This window comes from Nomia melanderi, chromosome 5, assembly GCF_051020985.1.
Source record: "Nomia melanderi isolate GNS246 chromosome 5, iyNomMela1, whole genome shotgun sequence".
Taxonomy (NCBI): Eukaryota; Metazoa; Arthropoda; class Insecta; order Hymenoptera; family Halictidae; genus Nomia; species Nomia melanderi.
Window position 1 is genome coordinate 5,069,039 of NC_135003.1, and position 13,606 is coordinate 5,082,644.

Consider the following 13,606-nt stretch of genomic DNA (forward strand, 5'->3'; position numbering starts at 1 on the left):
AAAAAAAAAAATTAATTCATCTACTATACAACTGAACTAAAGGAATCTCGTCAAAAGCACTCTTCCAGTTGCGTTTATAAAAAAATTCAGACCAATCGTTAAAAAGTCGTGAAGTCCAGTGTTAAAAACTCTGTGTCAAATCCGAATACTTAACCCGTTAAATCAGTCTCCAGTTTCGAGGATGATTCTATCGATTCAAAGTTGCGAATCGACACGTAGCGTTAAATGGATTCCGGACGGGGGATGGTTCGCCGCGCACGTTCAACTCGACTTCCGCTCTCGGCGTATACGCGTGTGCCGTCTTCCCGTTCATTTTCTGACCGTGGCATCGCTCGAATCGACAGTTCGCGCAACGTAGCGCCGTACTCCGTGGACAAATATAAAAGCGTCGTACGCTAATTATTCTGCTCGAATTAACGAGCCTTTGAAACCCGCGTAACCCCTTTTGCCACGCGGAAGATACGTATCGGCGGTTCAATTAAACCGCGCTCATGCAATCCTATTCCGCCCGCACTTTTTCGTCGTCCACTTTCCTCTTCCTGCTCGTCCCCTCTTTGTCTTCCTTTTCATTTCGTTTTCCTTTTTTAATCGTCTCTTCATCTGCCCGTTCCCGTTTCTTCCATGACGAGTTTTATTGCGGCATCGAAGAGAATCCACTCTCTGTCGTCTTGTTGCTTCGGTCAATATAACTTCCGCCACAATTATAATTTCATTGCTCACGTCGGAGAGCTTCTAAAATCGACAAATTGATGGAGATTCGTTTCGTAACGGGAACGCGCGAGTCTTATTAATTAAATTAAGACTAATTAAGAGGGATATCGATTAAATTGAACATTCTTTTATATATGAACGACAGGTGGTAAATATGTAATGCGTACAAGCAAGTTGTCCGCTGGGATAATGATGGTTTTACTGGATCGTGTATTTGGAATATTGTAATGTGTACAGTGTCTCTTAGCAGTGAATGGCTCGACTAAACGAAACTTATTTATAATTATTTAGTGAGAATCTTTGCGCAGTTGTGAATTTTGAAAAATTGTTTTTCAGAAAAGTTGTTAATTCAGTAGCTGCAAAAATGTGTGACTTATAAATGTTATTAATGAACAGTCCTCTCCATATTTACAGGAGTAAATAGAATTTGGTGTTAGAAAAGTGATGATTTTCTTAGTACAGACTCTTTTATTATATTACTCGTCTTTATGGATAAATACGTACTTGCTTGTTGTGTTCTAATGTATCTTACACCTGTTAAATCTTTATTTAACCAAAATCCTCTATTTCAATAAATATTGTTAAAATAAATAATTGCCTTAAATGTAAAATCAAATAAACATTATAGAATGTATTTTACTTTATTATTACAGGTGCAGATTCATTCTATTCAGCATGACCGAGTGAATTCTTATTATTTCGTGTTAAACCCAATAATAATGAAATTTATTTCAAATATGAACAATTAAGTGTCAATCGAGTATTTTAACCGTACAATTTTTAAAAATTCAAAAAGCGATGTTAACCGATTTGGTCAAAGAGCGACTCATAATATAAATATAAAATTATCCAAACAACATGAATTTAAGACGACTTTTCAACTAAATCATACAAGTAAGTTGACAAGAAAGTTTTGTCGTTGTTTTAGGGAAAATTCAATTTTATATATTTAACTTTAGAAAAAAGATCAATTAATAATACATTAGGCATTGTTTTCTATAATCTACAACCATTTATTAACTACTTCATCTATGCCGATGTAGAATGTAAAGACAATCCTATCCTTTCACCATAAAAAAAAGAATAATAAAAAATCATGGACCGCACGCATTTCAATTTTATGTGGTTCAAAAATAGAGCATGAATTTTTATGAACTTCCGTGGCGTTATGCCCAAATTGGAATTCATAAAGCATAAAGTATCGGAAATGAATTTTCTCTTCATAATAAATATTTATTTTCCAAAATTTAAAAATCAAGAAAACGATTCCAATTTAAAAACTCAAATTAAATAATATTAGTTTTCGATTGCTACCAAAATCATTCGTATCATACAACGAACAATAAAAGAATAAGCCTGTCAAGTTGAATAATCGAAAAACGACAAAACTTTCTTGTCAACCTAATACTTACTCCTCCTGTAACATCGAGTCAGGCTAGTAATGAAAATTTTCTACCGAATTCAACAAATTTAAATAATATTTATTCGTTCTGCATATAAATAAAATATTACTTGTCTATTCTCAATCTTTAACCTTCAGACTAAACGTAGAATTAAAATACGCATGAAATTCTTATTTCTTTCTACTAAATTATTAACACTAAAGCTTCCAGGCGAGTCAAAACAACCAATTCCTGATTTCTTTCTTTTACAACTATTGAATAGATAGTAAATGTTTCTCTGAGAAATTATTTAAAAAATTGCTTTAACAGTACGCAAACTGAATTGTACATCGATTAAAGTCTCAATAGATGCACTCTTGGAGTTTCTATAGAGAAATTTTAAAAAGTCAATTTAACACGTTGACTGCCACGATTGTCACTAAATTGCTCGATAATAATTACAATAAGAATAGTTATGTCGAATAAAAATATTTGGTAACATAAGTAGCTGGATAATAGCGTAATATTAGTATTGTGGTACTAAATTATGAAGAATTACTTCTAATATCATTTGCCTTTGTTATGAAAGAATAAACAAATGGCTGAAAACTTTCGTGGTAGTCAACGGGTTAACTGTTCGCTAGTGTTAGTGTCATCGATAAAGTGGTTTATCAGTCACACTTGTAAAAGAAATCATAGAATAAGGGGTTAAACGAAGGTTAGAAGCGGCTACTCGTGTATGTCGTCGACGCGAGGGATGGAAGAATGGTAGAATTTTCATGAAGCTTCCACATAGAACCGGTATCCCGATAATCAGGTCTGTTCCGCCGCGTGTCGACAGAACTTTCAATCCCTCCACCGAAAAATAATTGCTCGGTTAAATGGTTGATCTGTATCATTCCCGCGTTTCCGTGCGGAGAAGGAAAGGGTCAATGGTCTATGGCGAAGAGTTTTCTCTCGCAGCCATGACTTTGTGGCCGTGTTCAAAGCCGACTGAAACGCTCGTCACGCAACGAACATTCGTGCAAACGCACCGCGTGCGGCCTGAAGTGAGAACCGAGAGAAACAGAAGCTGGCTGGGGGTGTAGCGGCGTGGCGGGGCGGACGCGGGAACGGAGGATTTCAAACGCAACTGTATAAGCAGACGTTGATACAGAGCCTAATAGAAATATTGATTTCAGGGTCGATGTACCTTGCGGCGTTACTCTGTTCGGTGCGTGTTTCACTTCTTAAAGAACATCGATACCGGCTCCTAATTACAAAGCACTGGTTCCCAGTTTCTCTGGAATCTTCCGCCTCGGATACACTTTCGATCGTACTTTGCTTTTGAAAATTCGGCTGCTTTGGTGTCACGGTGCGAGTGTATGGAACGTATGTAATTACATTTAGCCCTTGATTTACATGGCATTCGAATTGCACGATTTCGGTTTAACACGATTGAAAAAGAGCGAGAGAATTTAGATGGCACTTGCATTTCCCTTTGACACGGCCAGTTCAGACAAATGAAAAACCTATATTAAGTTTTTGTTTGTTTTGTGAATTACATATGCAATTTTGTTGGATTAATGAATTCTTATTTCAAAATATGTATATGATGTTTTATTGTAAAGAAAAGTAAATATTACTGTTTCATATGGATTTATTGAATTTATTTCATGTGTATTTCTTTCCAATGTGAATTATGGACTCGAATTACACGATTTTAATTTACATGGCATTTTCAGGGAACCAATCTACCGTGTAAATCGAGGGTCAGGTGTCCTCGGAAAAGTAACCGCTCACCTATTTACATAATTTTACATATTTAACGAATGTTGAGGTTGGATTTGTTAGATCTAATATCTATTGTTGGACAACTTGTTTGAACATGGTCGTTTAAGAGATTATATGTAATTTATTAGAAAATATTGTTTATTTCTCTAAGGATAGAGATGATAGAGGGAATAGTTCTATACGAACTTAACAATATTATACACTTTTTTCATTTAAGTACACTATAATTGGAAAGTTTATGATATCGTAAATCAGAGTTTATCTTAATAGCTTAGGGTTTATTTTAAATACCATTTTTTGTTATTTTATTATGCTTTGCAAATTTTTATATTATATACTATTTTGATTAGGACATCTGTAGATTTCATATTTTTTAAAAAAAATATACGAGTATTTACTTAAAGAAAACTGAAATTAGAAAATTTCTTAATTCAAACAGAAAATGAAGTGCATCTCGTACTCCAGTTTAATGTTGTAATTATTACACAAGAAAATATGCAACACGTTGAAGCCGCAAAACCTGTTTTCCGAGTTACAAACGAATGACGATACGTTTACTGTGCTCTCTGCGACAGGGTTGTAAAAAGGGCAACCGGAATAGGATATCGAACGGATGTACAACGTCAAGTCCTCGGCAAAGCGATCGAAATTCTATATTTAGAAGTAGAAACTGTCAGTGCTCTAAGTACGGTAGCCCACGTATGGCACGGCTATTCCCGTATTCCTGCCTTCTCGTTCGCTTGGCCTCTTCGTTTTTCGTCTGCGCCCTGTCCTCGCCTCACTGACAGACTCTCATTCCTTTTACACGAATCCCTTCGAGATAACGCTTTCAGCAAACGATGAAATTCGTTCCCTATGATCCGGTCGAAACGTGCTAGAACTATTTCTCTGTAATTTCTAGTTATTATACCTTATGGCAATAGCATGCGCCGCGTCTTAGAATCTCAATCTTTTCTTCTGAAACAAGACAGTTCTGAAAGCGTATATTTTGAAGTATTAACAACGTCATCACTCATTCCTCTCGTGTTGTTTGTACCCTCGAATTATTTACCTGAGGCAGGTCTAATAATGGTTCTTGTTAAGTAGTAAATCTTGTTCTTACAGGACTTTTCCTTTATTTTATTTCTTTACTTTATCTTAACTCTATTTCTAAATGTTAATCGTTTATCAGTTTGTATGTTACGTATTTTTAGTTTTATTCTATGTCATTTTTCGTGTTCTATTTTCTTTCTTATTACTTTTTATATGTATTAATTTAGATGCAACGAATAAAATAAAAGCTGGTGTTAACCTTATTGTTTTTACCATTATTTTTGCATGTTTATTTGACTACCTTAATCAAAATGTCTTGAATATGAATTATTTTATCAATCGTATAAGTACTACAAATTTTTCGTTTATTTATATTTCTAATGCTTTATTAATGCGATTAAAGGAATTATATCGTGGACTCAAAAATATTATTATAATAATTTTTAATCGTTCAAAATGTCAATGATATAATGATTATTGTATAGTAGTTTTGGTTTATTTTGTAATTTTATAAAATCTTTTACTGGATTAGTTAAAGATCTGTTTGATTCGATTCTCGCTGCCAATAAAATCAGTCTAGAATAATAATATTTACGAATTAATTAACGATAAATGAAAAAGAGTTTCTTCAGTATGTTTACTGTCGACGTCCCCGGGAATAATTAATCGTTTGATATAATTATAACGTCAGTTTTTCCCTGTTTACGCGTTTAGATAGCGTTTCTCCTAGAAGTTCGTCATTGACCAGAACGAACTTCGACGTGCGGACAAAGAATTCAGTCATTCAGCATCGGTGAAAGATACTGATGAGTTCCCCTGATCATACATAGGGATACATAACGTATCACCACAATTCTTCATTCACTAGATACTCGTTCGAGCAATTATAAACCGCGTCATAAAATTAACAGACTATTATCGCAATACCTGTCTATAATCATGAAAAACACGTTTGTACAATTATTAATAACGATTTCCTATGATTTCTCTTTTTAACGACTTCACGGTCTTGTTATAGAGATGTTTTATAGGTTAAAACTTCCAGGAAGATTGCAGAAGTTTATGTATTCAATTTACATAGACAAGTATAAATTTCTCTTCTTTTCCATTATATGTATTAATGTTGCACGGATTACAATAAAGTTGACAATACATTAATCAACTTAAGCTTGCAAGCAAACTTTCAGAAGGTTTTTGGCACCTTATCGATTATGATTGTAGTTTGTACTATTTGAAATACATAATTAGTTTCAGCTCGTATTAGGTCATGTAATATGATACGCTGGATTTTGCAGAAGAAAGAAAATTTTGTTTGACATTTTAAAAGACATTTATTCAATCAAAATATGCTCTATTCGATTCGATCCGCTTCTATCAGTGAGTTTTTAATGGATATATATTTTGTCAAAGATTCTGAATGTTTAAAATTAATAATTTGTAACAACATCGTTATAAACCTACTATTTCGGATTTATCACGCTGCTCATTTTGCAAAGAAACATCATCGAAACGAATTTTTTTTGTCCCTAACTTCTTTGTTTATATCTTGAGTGATTTTTGCAGCATTATTTTAAAATGTTCATACAAGAAAATTACACGAATGTTGGCGGTATCCATATTTTCAAAAAACGAAGTAAGAAACGGTTATTATACACGATTCGGAAAAACTTTTTTGCAAAATGTTGCTCTAATAATCGACAATGAAACTGTTTAAGACAAAGAAATAACAATGACAGAAGTACGAACATTTATGAAATCTGAAATAAGAAAAATCCGACATTTCATATTACACGACCTAATATTGGGCCACAGTATAAATAATTGCGGTTTTGTATATTTTTCTTATTTTAAAAAATAAGGATAAACACAAAACTGTTTTTCATCGAAAATATATTCTCCTTCATTATTTGTAAATTATCTACTTATACATCAATACTAAAAAAAAAGTTTTGTCTATCTTTATTGATAAAAATAAAAAGAATATAAAAAGATTGCGTTATTTATGGGATGACACAATATATTTCTCAATTAAATAGTACGATATTTCTTATTTTTACAAAATTATCACAACGTGACTTATGCAGTTTCTAATCTCGCCACTTTATTTATTATATTAAGAAAGGAGAAATGAAGGAGAGCAAGTGTATGGTACCTTCTTCCCTAAATATATAAATGTTGAATGTCTTCCGGAACAAATCATAAAAGACTGATCCCTGGAAATCCGAAGATAGCGCCAAGTAAGAGATCCGATCGATCGCATGCGTTCAGACTGATTGCCATCCTTCCTACTTTCGCAAATCTTATTTTCTCCGTATCCTTGCAATATCTTTACGAGTTTCCTATCTTATGGATGTAATATAGTGGAGTGCATAACAGAATCACTGGCGAATCAATCTTCGTTGCGTCCCGCAAAATGGAAGAGCATCAATACGCGTTGTCGGGCTTGATGGGAGTAATTGAAATTGATAACGGTTACAAGGGCAACGAATTATTAATAAACGTCCATTTTATGGAATTCTGCTATTGTTTGTGCCACTGGATGTGATTTTTAAACCGATTAAGAGAAACGTCGCCAGTGTTTCTCTTTGAACGTTATATTTCGTTCCACGTGGAAAAAAGTTAATAACCCTTTTTAATCTAATAGATGGTTGAGTATTCTCATAAGCTTGTATTTCCATGGCTAAACAAATTATACTGATTTCTATGATTAATGACATTATAAAATGTATGGGAACGAGACAAATGCAGTGAAATAAAGTAAAATCAAAAAGAGTTTTAATAAAGTTTACCACAGGCCTCATTTTATTTTTTATGTTTTTCGTCTACCTCTTTTTTCTCCTTTACGTAACAGAATCTTCTATCTTACATAATTCTATATATATCAACAGTTGGTAATAACAATAACAAGTTCATTAATGATTCAGTTGAACCCATTATTGCATAGTGCATCACAGTGAGAAACGGAATTTACTAGCACAAAAGTATGTGAAATTAGATCTACATGCTTCGGAAAATATTTTCCATTCTTAAAATATAAACATATTTTAATAGTGCATATTTAAAATATAAGTAAATATATTTATATTTATAATAGAAATATAACTATAAATATATTTATCAATGAATACAATGTAAAACTATGAATACGTGGTAAACCCGGAATGTCTGTAGGACAATCTTCGTGTGTGCTAAACATTAGTTATTATTCATTAATCTTTGAAAAAAATCATTTCGTATATCAGGGATCACATAACAGCAGATTGGTAACCTTCAATTTTCGTTATGCGGATAGCCGAATTTTTGGGTTTTGCCCACAAGCGGCCGCATTGTGGTCCGATAGCTAATAGAATTCCTTTTGTTTACTTTCAACCTATCAAACGCGCGTATATATTCCATTCATAATTAAATGGTCAATCGTACGTCGAATTTCATGCAACACCGAATATGAAATAAACACTAGTGTTACGCGGCGCGAGTAACGAGCACCAAAAACAGGAACAGGAACACAAGAACACTCTCCTATAGAGAAGGTTCTCGTTAAAACACCGGGGAAAGATCGCCAGTAAACCGAATGAGGATCTCATTCAGCGTCCCTCGTTATTTTGACGCACTGTTGAATGCTTTCAATGCTCTCTCTCTCTCTCTCTCTCTCTCTCTCTCTCTCTCTCTCATCTCTCTCTCTCTCTCTCTCTCTCTCTCTCTCTCTCTCTCTCTCTCTCTCTCTCTCTCTCTCTCTCTCTCTCTCTCTCTCTCTCTCTCTCTCTCTCTCTCTCTCTCTCTCTCTCTCTCTCTCTCTCTCTCTCTCTCTCTCTCTCTCTCTCTCTCTCTCTCTCTCTCTCTCTCTCTCTCTCTCTCTCTCTCTCTCTCTCTCTCTCTCTCTCTCTCTCTCTCTCTCTCTCTCTCTCTCTCTCTCTCTCTCTCACTCTCACTCTCACTCTCACTCTCTTTCATTTTTTTTATTTTCGTTTTCGTCTCGCGCTTTCGAAATTCGTTCGCGGCACAACGAGCGACGCGTGAACGTTCCACGGTGGTTTCCCGCTTTGTATTCCGAGGGAAAAACGATCAAGAATCCTGTCCGCGATCCCAGCTGAGCTTCTTTTATCGATAACAGATTAACCCCATGTGTATTGTCGGATGATGCCGTGACTGTTCGACATAACACGACTCGGGATGACATCAAATTGTGGCACGTCGTGTTGCATTCTTGTCCAAGTGCGCTTGAAAGAATGCAATGTAACCCGTATCCTGTTTCGCGTATCGATTTCAACGTTAAACACGCGATTTTTTGTGTTCGACTGCCTGCTTCGGCTATCCCGCTGATCGAATTATGCACGAAGTATCAATTCGATTGTTTCCGTGCTTGGGAATGGGGATTATTGATTTTGTATCTGTGGTTCCGATGTAATAGAACCTCAATTATTGGAACATTAACGGAACGATCGATTCACAGAAAATACGGATATTGGGATTTTGATTACCAATGCATTTTAGTATTGGAATATTTTTAACTCCTTGGTTAGTATGGGTGTAGACTTCAAATAACTTCAAGTGATTAAATAGGAAGCACTTATTCTGCTTAACCAGTATCGATGAGTCTTCAGACACCTGATGATACCAGCTGTAATGTTAGCGAAACGTTGGGAAATCATTCCTAATACACGGCTTACACTGGAAACCTTGAACACTTATAATACTATTATCTAGTTATTTATGCTATTAAACATTTTTATTCTACGTCAGTTACCATACAAATCATATTTGTTTTTAAGCAATTTGTGAACGTAGCAGTAATCGTATCAACACTATTTAACACTAAATGTACCAGTAAAACATCCAGTTTTAACATTTGATTTAAAATTTTGCATGTTCCTTCTTTTGCTTAATTTTATACCGATTGCTATACTGTCCGAATGATCAGCTCTCCAATTTTTGCCTTTTCTTTTGTTTCTGTTTCCAATAAGAAAAATTGATCTGTCTTAGTTACTTATTCACGTAACAACTTATTTCACTGATTAGGATAGAATTAGGTACAAAGTGTCTGCACGTTTAGTTTTAAACGATGACTTCAAGAGGCTTTTCTTTCTTTCCGCTTTGATCAAAAGAAGACCCTAAAGAAGTAACTCAAACAATTCACTCATGCTCTAATATTTTGAACTTTGTAGAAGAACTCAAAGTTTCACACTTAATTTAATCAGCCACACACAATTGAGGAATACACAATAGAATCATATACATAGATTAACCCACCTGCATAATTTAACACTTAAACTACTGAGCAATTAGAATAACTTATTTTCAATGTTTTATAAAAGTTAGAACAATACGTTTTTTGAGGTTCGAAGAGTCTGCTAGTCTTGTATCTGTACAGATACAGAAATTAAATTAATTAAAAATCTCTCACAAAAACAGCTTCATAATTTCAATATTTGCAAAATAAACATTCTGACGTACGTCAATTTGACCCGTCTGGCAGTTTTAGTGTTAAAGTAGTTGGCGATGATCCAATTGGGTTGACGCAACTTAAAATATACCATAAAAAACAAGTAGTTCGTGCTAGGCTGGGTGTTCCTTTAATACTAAGTTCACGGGCATTTATTGTAGAGTTTACTCTATTTTTCCTAGAACAATTGATGTTCATTTATTTAGATCTTGGAAATTGAAGGCTCAAACGTAGACAGTTAGGGTGCATAGTGGTGTGATTGCAGCAATCAAATTCAATCTAAACATTTATCAAATAAATGTTTATAAAATCCAATATGCGTCCAATTGACGTGTTCCGTAAAGCTAGTGTTAAGATGCAAACTGTGCCGGTGCATTCGATCCGTAGCTGTAATAGGATCACAATGATTGCGTCGAGATAGGATTGAAGCGGTGGTGGCTGGAACGCATAAGTTCGAAGCTCCCCCAGCACCGTTTCCTTTCGTTGGTTCGTTCGTTTTCTACCGATCGTGGTCGCACTTGTCTCATTTCACCGTGGCCGCGGCGTCTTCTTCCTTTTGTGGCGCCTCCGGATGCTATGTTACACACTTTCGCGATGCAGCGCTGTTCCCGCTCCACGGAGGATGATCTTGAGGGAGAAAGGAACGCGCGGCCAGAGAAAGAGGAAGTATACGGGCCGCAATAATCGTGATCGACGCGGGGAAACAGGGAAAAAGAGGAAAGTAACGAGCGCCGCGATGCGATGCCGCGAATGTAAGATTCACGCTAGGGGAGAGGCGATAAGGAGCGCGCGGTTGGAAACGGGGAAAGGACGAATTATAACGGCGATTCGTGACAATAAAAGAGACGAATATTGAAAGCGCCAGGGCCGAAGGAAATGGCATTCTTCGTTTACATTTATTCTGAAAATTGTTCTTTTTCTGTATTAACGTTGTATCACAGACGCCATTTTATTTGCAACAAAATTATAAAATTTAATATTCGATGTCAAATTTTATATGATGTAATTAGACATGAAATATTCAAATCAAATATATTATAGTGAACGGCGTAATAATAATATTAAAATAACAGTAATTAATTGATGTATTTTATTACAGGTTTAATTAATTTCCATGTTTAATCTTTTATGTTTCAGGTAAGAACCATTTTTGATCTACGTGTTTATTACTCGAAACTTACAAGAATCACAGAAGTAAGTTTAACTAATATTATTAACTACTAATCGTACAAATGGTACAATAGCAACTACAGCTAAAATTTTTTAATCAAGTTGTGTACCTTTTTCGAAATCTCGAATTATATATCGGTGTGTGAATATTTGCCTTAAATTGAATATAAAGTTAGTGAAATATTACGTGAGTTGTTAAAAATGACTACAAAAACTTATTGTAATCTCTTACTGTAAGTTACTTACTGTAAGTTACTTAGTTACGTTATTATTGAATATATGAAATACTTATTAAATTCCATTTACGTAGCTTATGTGCATCAATATTCTGGTGTAACAATTTCCGGGTAAACAAAAGTCCACTGCCTCATTCAAGTTAGTTAATTTAATCACAGTACGGATAATTAATAATTATACTCATAATACGAGACTCGGTGTAGGGTGAACGGCAATGAACGAAGAGGAAACGAGATACGAGTGTTCTTTATTCAAGGAGCAGACGGAGCAGCGATGCCAAGTTTGGAACCGTTAACATATTTCCATTCATAACCCGGCTGCTTCTCTCTCTTTTCTCTCTTTCCGGCGAAGAAGTCAGCGACCGTAAGGGAGGATTCGTGTGTCGGTGTCTCGAACGAAGTCGAAAAATAATCGTCTTCGTATAGACGAAGAAACGAGCCACGTAACTGTACAGAATTACTAGACTGCAGTTTTGCATTGTTACAGGAATGCAGTTGATTAGGAATTCACTTACAGAGACTGGAATCAAACAGATATTTTGTTTATTTTTTTAAGAATTCCGTTAGGCTGCGAATGAAGAAAAAGGTTTCAGAAATATGTATTAAACATTTTATTATGCTGACCTTTACATTATTCGGTGCTTTTCTTAAAGATTCAACTTGAATAATCACATAATCGTCTAGGTCATTCCATCGGACATAGAATTTAACAAGTATCTTAGCTTTTTATAAAAAAGGTATAACAATATTGCAATTAAAAAGTTAGATGTTCCATTAAATTGCAAATGAAATTTCTGTGTTACGGAGATACGGTATAAAAAATTTATTTCATCACTTTTCATCGTTAGAAAATTGCCACGTTTGTTATCTGAAGTATTTATATGCATTTTATTAGTTACAAAACATTGATTCATATTTTCTAACGAAACGTAAGTACATTTATACCATTATTTGTATGTCCGACTTGTTCAAACTATACCCATCAACTTCTTCTTAGCATTTGGAAAATATCAAAAACTTATTACAGTGTTGAGTTTGTTTAAAAATTACTACCAGTCTTTAATTAGATAAATATATATATATATAATAATAATAATAATAATAATAATACTGGTTTGTAGAAACTACTGGGTTGGCTATAAATTAATATTCAAACAGTATTCGGTTGTAATAATTCTCACTCTTATACGTGTAATCAAATGTAGAAATTGGTGAAACCGATATTTCATTTTCATCGATGTAATAAAGCTTGGCGATTTTCATAATGTGAAATATATTTGTTGCGGATAACAATTTTTTTCAAATGAATACGTTTGCTAAAATTTATAATTTAATTGGATATTATAAACTGTCTTATGTTGCACAAAACACATTAAATTTCACTTCAACTATTTTCTTCTGTCTGTCATAATTTTCAAACTATTTTCGCAAAATGTTAAACGTAAGTGTATAATTTTTTTTAATTCATGTACGGTGTGGTTCGTATCTTTTTTATAATAATAGACTTTCCAATTACGTACGGAACCGTTTGTAGATCTTGCACTACGTTAAGAGCAAGTCAACTTCATTAACTACATGATATACGCGTGTGTACCTATATGATGTTAATTAATATACGATATAGGAGTGCAACTCGAGTTTACTGCAACGTTCATTTACTTGTAGATAGCATTAAATCTTCCAGAGAAGAAGTTAAATTCTTATTATTCGTTGATCAATCTGTAAGAAACAACATGAATTTTAATAAAGTTTCGCGATGCAATGATTAATGTAATGATTAGTAAAAATGTGAGCATGTAATGATGCAAAAATTGTGAACTCCTTTCACACCCTAATTAGCAGATCTATATCATGTATCATTG

The 13,606-nt window shown here is 34.2% G+C and overlaps 1 protein-coding gene across 5 annotated transcripts in view; it reads left to right on the plus strand.

The window, feature by feature from the left end:
- The window catches only part of LOC116430995 (uncharacterized), a 289,607-nt gene that overhangs the window by 58,846 nt on the left and 217,155 nt on the right, over positions 1-13,606 (plus strand). For 2 of the 5 annotated variants that reach the window (XM_076367618.1, XM_076367617.1), the window contains one exon: positions 11,476-11,532. The exons of the other annotated variants lie outside the window; for them this stretch is intronic. The gene's annotated coding sequence lies outside the window, so the exon portion shown is untranslated. The remainder of the gene's footprint in view (positions 1-11,475; positions 11,533-13,606) is intronic. 5 annotated transcript variants of the gene reach the window in all.